Genomic DNA, 10,397 nt, shown 5'->3' with positions numbered 1-10,397 from the left:
AATATATGATTCTATCCTTTTTCTGCAATAAATGTTATCTGACAGACTCTCAACTATCGCTCAAGCTTCTATAGATCACTCATCATTTTTCTATTCCCTCCGGAGTGCCCACCCTGTGCATAGTATCATCTGCAAAAAACTCCCAAATCTTTAAAAAAAACCAAAACTCTCTGTTTGCTCATTTATGAAAATATTGAACATAACTGATTCCAGGACTGATCCCTGAGGCACTTCTCTGATAAACTCTCATTCTCTGCCTTCTTGGCCTGCTGCTGTTTCCTTTATCAGTGTGACTAAAAAAAAGAAATAAACATAAGATAACAAATAAACTCCTCAATAAATTCACCTAATGGTAATCCTGTAATACCTTTTATTGGGCAAAATCCCAAATCCCCACCTAGAAGCTGATGTGGCACTTGTCGTGGGTGACCTAGTGCTCCAGATGGTTTTGTTTATTCATGGCCTTTGTTTTTTTTAAGTTATATGTATGCAATAGTTCTATTCTAAATTAGCATTTGGGTGTGGATATTCTAAACCTTAGTCCATTATTGGTATAACCCTTGCAAGCTGATTTAGGTTGCCTCTAGGCATAGATTCCTGACCTGCTCTATAGGTGCCTGATCATTCTCAGTATTGTCTCCTGCACTCACGTAGATTGTAGCATGCATGTAGAGGTCCATGCTGCAGAGCTGTGGAGATGACAGTAAGGACGTCCTCTGCTCCCGCCTCCCCCTGCAGTCTGGCTGTGGAATGTCTGATCAATGGGCTGCAGGGGGCACCAGAGAGCAGCAGCATTGTAGGACAGACAGGCTACCTGAGGTGCAGTGGAGATGGGAAGGGCTGCTGATAGAGGGGCCAAGGAGATATAAGGAAGGTAAAAGAGGGCTGAGAGACATGCTGGGAGAGCAAATACTGCTGTGAGGGTCTGGGAGAGGAACTGAAAGAAGGAGTTCTGGCTGGGAGAGAAGGAGGTGAGGAATTGGGAAGGGGAAAAGGACAGAGAGAGTGGCTGTGGGATAGGGAAGGGAAAAGACAGGCTGTGAGGTGAGGGACTGGGCTGGTAGCAAGGAAGGCTGAGAGAGGGGACAAGGTGTTGCGACTGTCACTGCTCGACGTCTCCACTCCGCCCTCCTCACCTCCTTGGTGACTCCCTCTTGCTCAAGTGGAAGGTTGACTGCCGCGGCGTCATTCTGCCGTCTTCCTCCAGCGTCTCTGGAGTGACTCAACGCTGCAGTCCGTCATGTTTCACAAGGGCCTACGGCGTGTGCGAGGCGCGGCCCCGACTGATGTAGCAGCAATGGTGCGAACCTCAGGGGCGTCCCCCTGAGATGACGTCAGCAGTACCGGATATATAAGACCTTAGAAATCGCTAACTAATCGAGTTAGCAAGGGGGTTACACTATCTAAGCTGCTCTGCCTCCTCGGACTTACCAGGGGTACCCGCTCCTCGGGGGCCTCGCTCTCTCTTTGTTTTTCAGGTCACAGTCAGGAACTGGCACTCGCTCCTCGAGGGCCCATGTTCCCGGACTGGTTGCTGAATACTTATTCTGCCTGGAAGTCATCGCTGCTTACTACACCAGTGAGTTGCTCTCTCTCTCTCAGAGCTTTCCCTGGAACCAGGTACTCGCTCCTTGAGGGCCTAACTCATTCCACCTGGACTACTAGAGACTATTGTGTGAGTGTTACCATCAAGGTTCTGTTCCTGAACTCTGCATACTCTGCCTACTCACTATATTCAGTTTTTCTACAGCTCAGTTATCCAGAATTGCTGTTCCAGTACCTGAGGGACTACAGCCCAGCCGGGCACTTCCAGCTCACTACTGCCACCTCTGGTGGTTCAATATACTGTTTAATAAAAGAACTAGTGTGTGTCTGTCTCCATACTCTGAACCTAACTGGTGGTCCCTCTTGGGATCTTCCCCCGGGGCATGGTCATCTGCCACCGGCCCAAGGATCCACCCACAACTACCTCAAACACCAACAGATTGCTAACTCCATGGATCTGGCACAACTCAGTGCTTTGCAGACCATACCGGGCCTGGCCCAGCGCATTGTGGAGCAGCAAGACGCCTTGGAGAAACTTACTTCAGCGTTTAATCAGCTACACACACAAAAGATTCAAGGCACAGCTTCCAACCAAGAAGGTCAGTTACAGGAGGTAACTTTAAAAACTGCTGTACCACTGGTGGCTCCTATCCGCTTTTCTGGTGGAATTCAGAAGGCCCGGGGCTTCTTAAACCAGTGCTGCATGCACTTTGCCTTACAGCCATCTTTATTTCCAGCGATTCTTTCCAAGACCACCTACATCCTTTCATACCTGGATGGTAGGGCCTTGTCTTGGGCATCTACCTTGTGGGAGCACAAGGACCCCATTTTGCAGGACATAGAAGGATTTATGGACTTGTTTAAATTTGTTTTCAACGATCCTGCTCGAACTGCTGTAGCCAGTTCTGCTTTGGTGGAATTGAAGCAAGGCAGCAGGTCATTGGCTGAATTTGCCATCGAGTTCAAAACTCTTGTGGCAGAACTTCTCTGGGACCCCAATTGTCTCAAGACATTCTTTTGCAGAGGCCTGGATACCCGTTTAAACAACGAGCTGGCTGCTTGCGAAACACCTGACTTGCTGGACGAATTAGTAGCCTTGGCCACTCAGATTGATCACCAGCTCCGGGACAAGGTGAAGGAACTCCGGCCCAAGGTGTTACCTGGGTTGAAACAGGCTAGTGCCATATCTGCACCTCGGATAGTTCCAGTAATTCCTGCGTAGATAAAGATGAACCAATGCAACTTGGTCATGGACATTTTACTTCCAAAGAGAGAAGACTTCGGAAGAAGCGCAGCCTATGCATGTACTGTGGTCAGCCCGGCCATAATGTCTCTATATGCTCCATTCATCTGGAAAACGTACGGGCCTAAGTCCTGCAGGAGGACTGTTCTTAGGTCATACTGCGCCCACTCCTCCACTTTCTCTTCCAGTCTCTTGGACTCACGGACTGGTCATGGTTCAGACTCCTGCCCCGATGTACCCAGGGGCAGAAGGCAACTTCAATCTCAGACGTCTAGTGGAAGACGTGAGGAGTCCCTCCATCAAGCTGGAATATCCACTACTGTGTCATCTTTTGAAGTGGTCTATGGACGTTCCCCAACACTGCCACTTGCACTGAAGCTCAGTGACATCCCAGCAGCTCATCCACTTCTTCTGATATTCATAACGCTTTCCACATTTTCATCTGAAACCACTCATACTCAGCAAAATTTCTTCCAAACCTCAAGATCCACCTGTCATCAATGCAGAAGACGATTTAGAATTCAAAGTCGAATAGGTCCTGGATGTTCGTAAAAGAGGCAAGACTTTTGAATACCTTCTAAAGTGGGAAGGTTTTGGTCCCGAAGAAGATCTTGGGAGCTTCAGACAATATCCTGGACAAGGAGATGCTTTGTCAGTTCCACCTCGTGCATCCTTCAAAACCCAAGCCTAGAACCCGAAGAGGAAATCGCCCTTTGAAGAGGGGTACTGTTGCGACCGTCGCTGCTTGATATCTCCACTCCGCCCTCCTCACCTCCTTGGCGACTCCCTCTTGCTCAAGTGGAAGGTTGGCTGCCGCGGCGTCATTCTGCCATCTTCCTCCGGCATCTCTGGAGTGGCTCGACGCTGCAATCCGCCATGTTTCACAAGGGCCTAGGGCGCCCGTGCGGCACGGCCCCGACTGATGTACCAGCAATGGCGCGAACCTCAGGGGCATCCCCCTGAGATGACATCAGCAGTACTGGATATATAAGGTCTTAGAAATCGCTAACTAATTGAGTTAGCAAGAGGGTTACATGATCTAAGCTGCTCTGCCTCCTCGGACGTACCAGGGGTACCCGCTCCTCAGGAGCCTCGCTCTCTCTTTGTTTTTCAGGTCACAGTCAGGAACAGGCACTCGCTCCTCGAGGGCCCATGTTCCCGGACTGGTTGCTGAATACTTATTCTGCCTGGAAGTCATTTCTGCCTACTACACCAGTAAGTTGCTCTCACTCTCTCAGAGCTTTCCCTGGAACCAGGTACTCGCTCCTCGAGGGCCTAACTCATTCCAACACCTGGACTACTTCTAGAGACTATTGTGTGAGTGTAACCATCAAGGTTCTGTTCCTGAACTCTGCATACTCTGCCTACTCACTATATTCAGTTTCTCTACAGCTCAGTTATCCAGGATCTCTGTTCCAGTACCTGAGGGACTACAGCCCTGCCGGGCACTTCCAGCTCACTACTGCCACCTCTGGTGGTTCAATATTCTGTTTAATAAAAGAACTAGTGTGTGTCTGTCTCCATACTCTGAGCCTGACCGGTGGTTCCTCTCGGGATCTTCCCCCGGCGGCGTGGTCATCTGCCACCGGCCCAAGGATCCACCCACAACTACCTCAAACACTAACACATGGGCTGTGATAAGGGGAATGGGTGAGTGGTTAGGTGAAGGAATCAAGATGAAGAGACTGGGAAAGGAGCTCTGTGAACAGAGATGATAGGATTTAATAGAGGAGATTAATCAAGAAAAGGGTTGTGAGAAGAGAGGGAATCATGGTGAAGAGAAGAGGCAAGAAAAGGTGAGGAGAGGAAAAGGCAGGAGTAAGTGAGATTAGGAGGAGATGAGAGAAGAGAATGAGCTGTGGAGAGACAGCTGATGCATAGAAAGAGATACGCACATGGAGGTAAAACAACAATGACAAAGGAGTGGAAGACCAGAAAAAAAATCTTTAACAGCAAAAGGAATGAGGGATAGAGAGGAAAATAAGAGATAGTCCAAAGCAGGCATAGACCCAGGGCAGATTCAAACTGGAGACACAAAGGTTGGAAAATTGTTTATTGAAAGTTTGGTGAAGATTTTTGTGCCAGCCAGGCAGGGTCCAGAGTGGAGGGCCGCTGGTATCTCCCTTCCTTTTCAGACCTGCAGTCACCAAGGTTAATAAAGTGTCTTACTGGAAGGATGGAGAAGGGGAGGAAGCTGCATGTAATATCATGGGCTCTAAACCTCGCTCTTAAAACTTGGCAGCTCCAGTATTGAGAGGGGCTGAGGGAGAACTGAGCTGAACATTTTCCTCTTATTCACAAAAATAAATCAAACATTCGGCAGTTGTTCTCCCATAGGAGAAAGTAGTTGTCTCTGGGAGTTTCCAAATTTAGGGCAGGAAGCACCAAATGCAGCAGTGGCCCTGTGGCCGGGGAGATACTCACCACTGAGCTGCCTGGGTTCAGGACATACAGGTGGTGGAGCGTATTATGTGGACTCTGCAAGGACGGGATGTGCTTTGGTCTAGAATCTGAGCGTTCCAGAATTGCTTCCAGGGGTGGGGAGGCAGGAGCAGTCAGAAAAAAAGTGTAAAAAATGAGCAGTTTAAGAAACCAAATAATGGATAAACATATATAAAAAAGTAATAAATACATAATAAATATGAAATTAATAGAACATTAAATACAGTGATTGAAAAGATAAATTAATAGGCACAGAAAAAACACATTTTATTTACACAGTACTACATTCTTAATCCAACATGGTGATGTTTGGCAATTGTGTCTGCATCTAAGATAAAATGTTTCATAACATACAAGATAAAACCTAACTCTTCTACAGGAGGGAAGGGTTCGGATGGCCAACATAGTTGGTGATTTGATTATTAGGAATGTAGACAGCTGGGTGGCTGGTGGGCATGAGGATCGCCTGGTAATAAACCTACCTGGTGCGAAGGTGGTAGACATCATGTGTCTCCTAGATAGCATTTTAGATGGTGCTGGGGAGGAGCCGGTTGTCATGGTACATGCAAGCACCAATGACATAGGAAAATGTGGGAGGAAGGTAGAAAGCTTAAATCCAGAACCTCCTGGGTAGCATTCTCTGAAATGCTCCCTGTTCCACGCGCAGGTCTGCAGAGGCAGGCAGAGCTCCGGAGTCTCAATGCGTGGATGAGACGATGGTGCAAGGAAGAGGGATTCAGTTTTGTAAGGAACTGTGGAACCTTTTGGGGAAGGGGGAGTCTTTTTCAAAGGGAAAGGTCCACCTTAATCAGGATGGAACCAGACTGCTGGCGCTAACCTTTGAAAAGGAGATAGAGCAGCTTTTAAACTAGAACAAAGGGGAGAGCCAATAGTCACCAGCATATGGTTCGGAGGGAGGTATCGTCGAAGGATACTAATAGTTAAGGTGAGTTAGGGCATCTCAAAAAAGAGGTTCCAATAAAAGGAAAAGTAGGCCAAGTGCCTAAAAGTAAAGAATCACCTGAGCTAAAAGATTCAAAATTATCCCTGTCAACTGAAAAGCAAGTTGCTAATAAAAACAAAAAACACACTGTGAAATGTGTGTTTTAGACTTGTTTTCGCTAATGCTAAAAGTCTAAGAAGTAAAATGGGAGAGTTAGAGTTCACAGAGGGAATGATGAGATAGATTTCATTGGAATTTGAGAGACATGGTGGGAGGATAATAGGGATGTGGATTCGTTTGCAATGAAATAGGAAATAAAGACAATATTTCCTTTTTCGTTGTATTTCGGTGGGCTGACAAAACGAAAGGAAAAAAATTCCGTGTGGTTTTCCTATCATTTTTTGGGGGGTGAGAAAGGGCACATTTAAAAAAAAACAAAAAAAACCAAACCCACCCCAACCCTTCACATTTTTTTTATTTATCAATTTTAACATAAATTTACAAGTATCCACTTGATATGAAAAATTACAATGTAGTATGACATATAACATAAGTCTATATTGTTATGAACTATAACACTCAGGAAATAACATAAATCTACATTGTTATATAATAAAAGAAATATAGGGGAGGAGGCAGGAACAAAAGAGCGTATCCTAATTTCATAAACAAATAATTCAGGAAACAGACCTATTGAACAGAGGCCACAGCAATGACTTCATAGCAGACCTATTATTGGAAAACTTTAGGGGTGGGAATCCAAGAACGCTCTCAAATGGGACGGCTCATAGTACACATACTGTTGCTGTTGAAATTTTAAGTAACATTTGCAAGGAAAACATAACTGGAATACTGCTCCTTTTTGCAAAGCCTCAGCTCTCATTTGCAAAAACAATTTCCTTCTAGCCTGGGTTGCTTTAATTAAATCAGGGTAGCACTATACTTTATGACCATAGAACAATACATGTCTATTCCTGAAAAAATACCTAAACACAGTATTTCTATCCATCAGAGAAGCGAAGGAGACTAATAAGGGTCTTCTAGAAATTACCAATTCTTGCGAGGTCTCTAGTAAAGCGAAAATATCCAATGATACCACAGATTCTTCAGGTTTTGTTTCAGTGTATGGTAAATAATAGGCTTTAGTTATTACCGGTGCAATACTTTCAGGCAACTTTAATACCTGCAACACATACGATTTAAAAAGTTCCATCAGAGAAATATTTTCAATAACAGGAAAGTTCATAAAACGGAGATTATGAGCTCTCAAGCTATTCTCTATGTTTTCAAGCCTTCTGTTGGTAATTTTCTCCCCTTGTAAAACAAAATTTTGAACTTTATCTAATTCTTTTATCTGATTTTCCATTTCTCCTATTTTCTTATTTTGTACTTCAACTTCTTTAGCATTAATAGTGACTTGGTTTTTTGTCTCTTGCACTACTCCAGTTAAAGTAATTATAGATTTTTCCAATGACTGTGTAACCACCCATATAGTGGACAAAGTTATTTTCTCACCGTTGAGCATTCCTTTCTTCTCACCTCCTATTTCCAATAAAGTGCCGGCTGCCATCTCCATGCTTGAGGCGCCCAGCGTTTCAGCTGTATCCAGCCTCTCTCCTTCACTCCTCTCTTTAGGCTGGATCTCAGCCCTTAGCTCTGTGATGTCCTGTTCCGTAGATGTTAATCTCTGCAGTGCCGCCTCTCCCGTACCTCGGGATCCACCCGTCGGGACTTCAGCCTCCCACCTTCCTCGTTCTCCTTCAGGACATGGTGGAGCCGGCCTGTCTGGACATCCGGGGCTCAGCGATATCTCAGGGGTCAGGGGTGAGAGCATATGCTCTTCTGCTCTCTCCTCAGCGACCAACACACCCGGCATTTGCTGTGGCACTGCCACGAAGAAAGACCCGATGCATGGCTGACTATTGTTTTTCGGAGTGGAGGTAGGATCCTCCGCTCTCAGCTGTGCTTTCCTCTTAGTATGTGGCATATTATAAATATAGAAATCTTGTTTGAGAATGGCAATTTTACGGAGCTCCTCACGGCACGTCTGTTCAGTCGGCCATCTTGCCCCCTCCAACCCTTCAAATTTAATTAATTACAAACTCCCACCGGCCCTATATGTGCACATAGAGATTTATAAAATAATTAGGTCATTCCATCCGGACCCGGTGATTTATGTAATTTAAGGTCAGAAATTACTTTTGTAACTTCCAATTCAACTATGGGTTTATTAAGAATTATCCTTTGCTGTTCAGTTATTGTGGGCAGATGCAAGTTTGTGAAAAAAGATTCCTGATTTCTGACATTTGGGGAATCCGATGTGTAAAGCGCTTCATAAAATTTTTGAAAGACCTGCCCAATATCTGAAGTGGAGATAGCACGGGTGCCATCGGGTTTATTGATAGAAGAAATGAATTTGGAAGGTGCCTTGGCCTTTGACAATTGTGCTAAGAGCTTACCCGGTTTATTACCATGGACAAATAGCTTGTGTTTAAAGGCAAACATAGTTCCCGTGGCCTCGCGATGAATTAAATCATTTAGCAAAGCCTGGGTTTGCCGAAATCTGTCCCTCCAGATCTGAGTATTAAGTCTGTTCCATTGGGCCTTGTAATATTTTAGCTTCTGTTCCAGTTCTAGGATTTGTTTATTTTGTTGTTTCTTTTTTTGGATAGTGTATTTAAGAATATCGCCTCTGATGACAGCCTTGGCAGTCTCCCAGAACTAAACTGGCGTATCTTTATGTTGGCAGTTAAACTCCTCAAATTGTAACCACTTCCGCTGCAAGAATTTCCCAAATTCTGTGTCCATAGTTAACCATTCAGGCATTCTCCACTGAAACAATGATGGCACCCTGGCCATCTCCCCTATAGTACAATATATAGGGCAATGGTCTGAAATAACAAGATTGCCAATTTCCGCTTTTTCTGCATCAGAAAAAAGAGATTCAGAAACCAGAAAATAATCAATTCTAGATTTCGCTGGGTGGGCCCTGGCATAATGGGTATAATCCCTCTCAGAGGGATGATACACCCTCCAAATGTCCAGCAATTGTAGGTTGCGGCATAGAAAAGGAATACCTTTCCCCTTTCCCAACGGTTGGGTTTGTACATTAGAACATTTATCAAGAATGGGGTCTGCCAGACAATTGAAATCGCCCGCCAATACTATGGAAGTGGTATCCAATGCTGTGATTTGAGATACTAAGTTGGAGAAAAACATATGATTATATTTATTCAGTCCGTATATAGAAGCCAGCACAATAGGGTGTCCATATAAGCAGCCCTTAATAATTATAATTCTCCCTTCATTATCTGACCATTGTGTATCTAATTGAAATGGGATTGAATTTTTAATTAAGATGGCAACACCATTACGTTTGCTGGTACCTGAGGAGAAAAATACTTGAGTATATCCCTTTTTATTTTTCAGTTTAAGGTGTTCACTATCCTTCATATGCGTCTCCTGAAGGAAAACAATGTCCCCCTTGGATTTATGACAATATGCTATGACCTTCTCCCTCTTTATGGGCGTGCCTAACCCTGCAACATTCCAGCTCATATAATTTACTTTAGGTACCATTTCCCTTTACATATACATGGACATGAAAAAACAAATATGGTGTATTTGGTACTGTCGGATGCATGTTACTTAATTCAGGATAGAGACATAGCCACATGCCCTGCGATACCTGGCAACCTTTGAAAATCATCCTCTCACATTCTCCTTTCATCGTCCAGCTGAAAAACCTTATCTTCATGAGAAGACCAAACCCAGCAATATAAAATATCATCCCAGCAAGTTGGTGTCTACCCCCCCTCCCCCCTCCCCCCATTTCCCCACCCCTCCCATACCCTGTAGTAGAGAACCCCCACAACAACATCCAGCCATCTTCCTTAGATGCCCTCAACAAGGAGAGCTGGAGCCAATGTTTGTGGTCAGGTGACAGGTCCCAGAGACATATAAACTACTTCCATGAACAAAGCAAGGCTTCTAAGAACCTTAATATTGTCCCAAACGATGTCCAAAGCGTGACATAGAAAATGGCAGGCAAAAAACCATTCAAGGTCTGCAACCCGGATCAGTCACTGCAAAAACATCCAAAACTGTAAACGAACACGAGGGATGACTACTGGTATCCTTAACCTAGGTAAACTTCTAAATACTGCCAGGAAAGTTTCAGGCGCATAATATCGCCAACGCTTCTTTTACATACCGTTGAGCTTC

The sequence above is a fragment of the Rhinatrema bivittatum genome, unplaced genomic scaffold, assembly GCF_901001135.1.
Source record: "Rhinatrema bivittatum unplaced genomic scaffold, aRhiBiv1.1, whole genome shotgun sequence".
NCBI lineage: Eukaryota > Metazoa > Chordata > Amphibia > Gymnophiona > Rhinatrematidae > Rhinatrema > Rhinatrema bivittatum.
Note: the sequence above shows the minus strand (reverse complement) of the source record.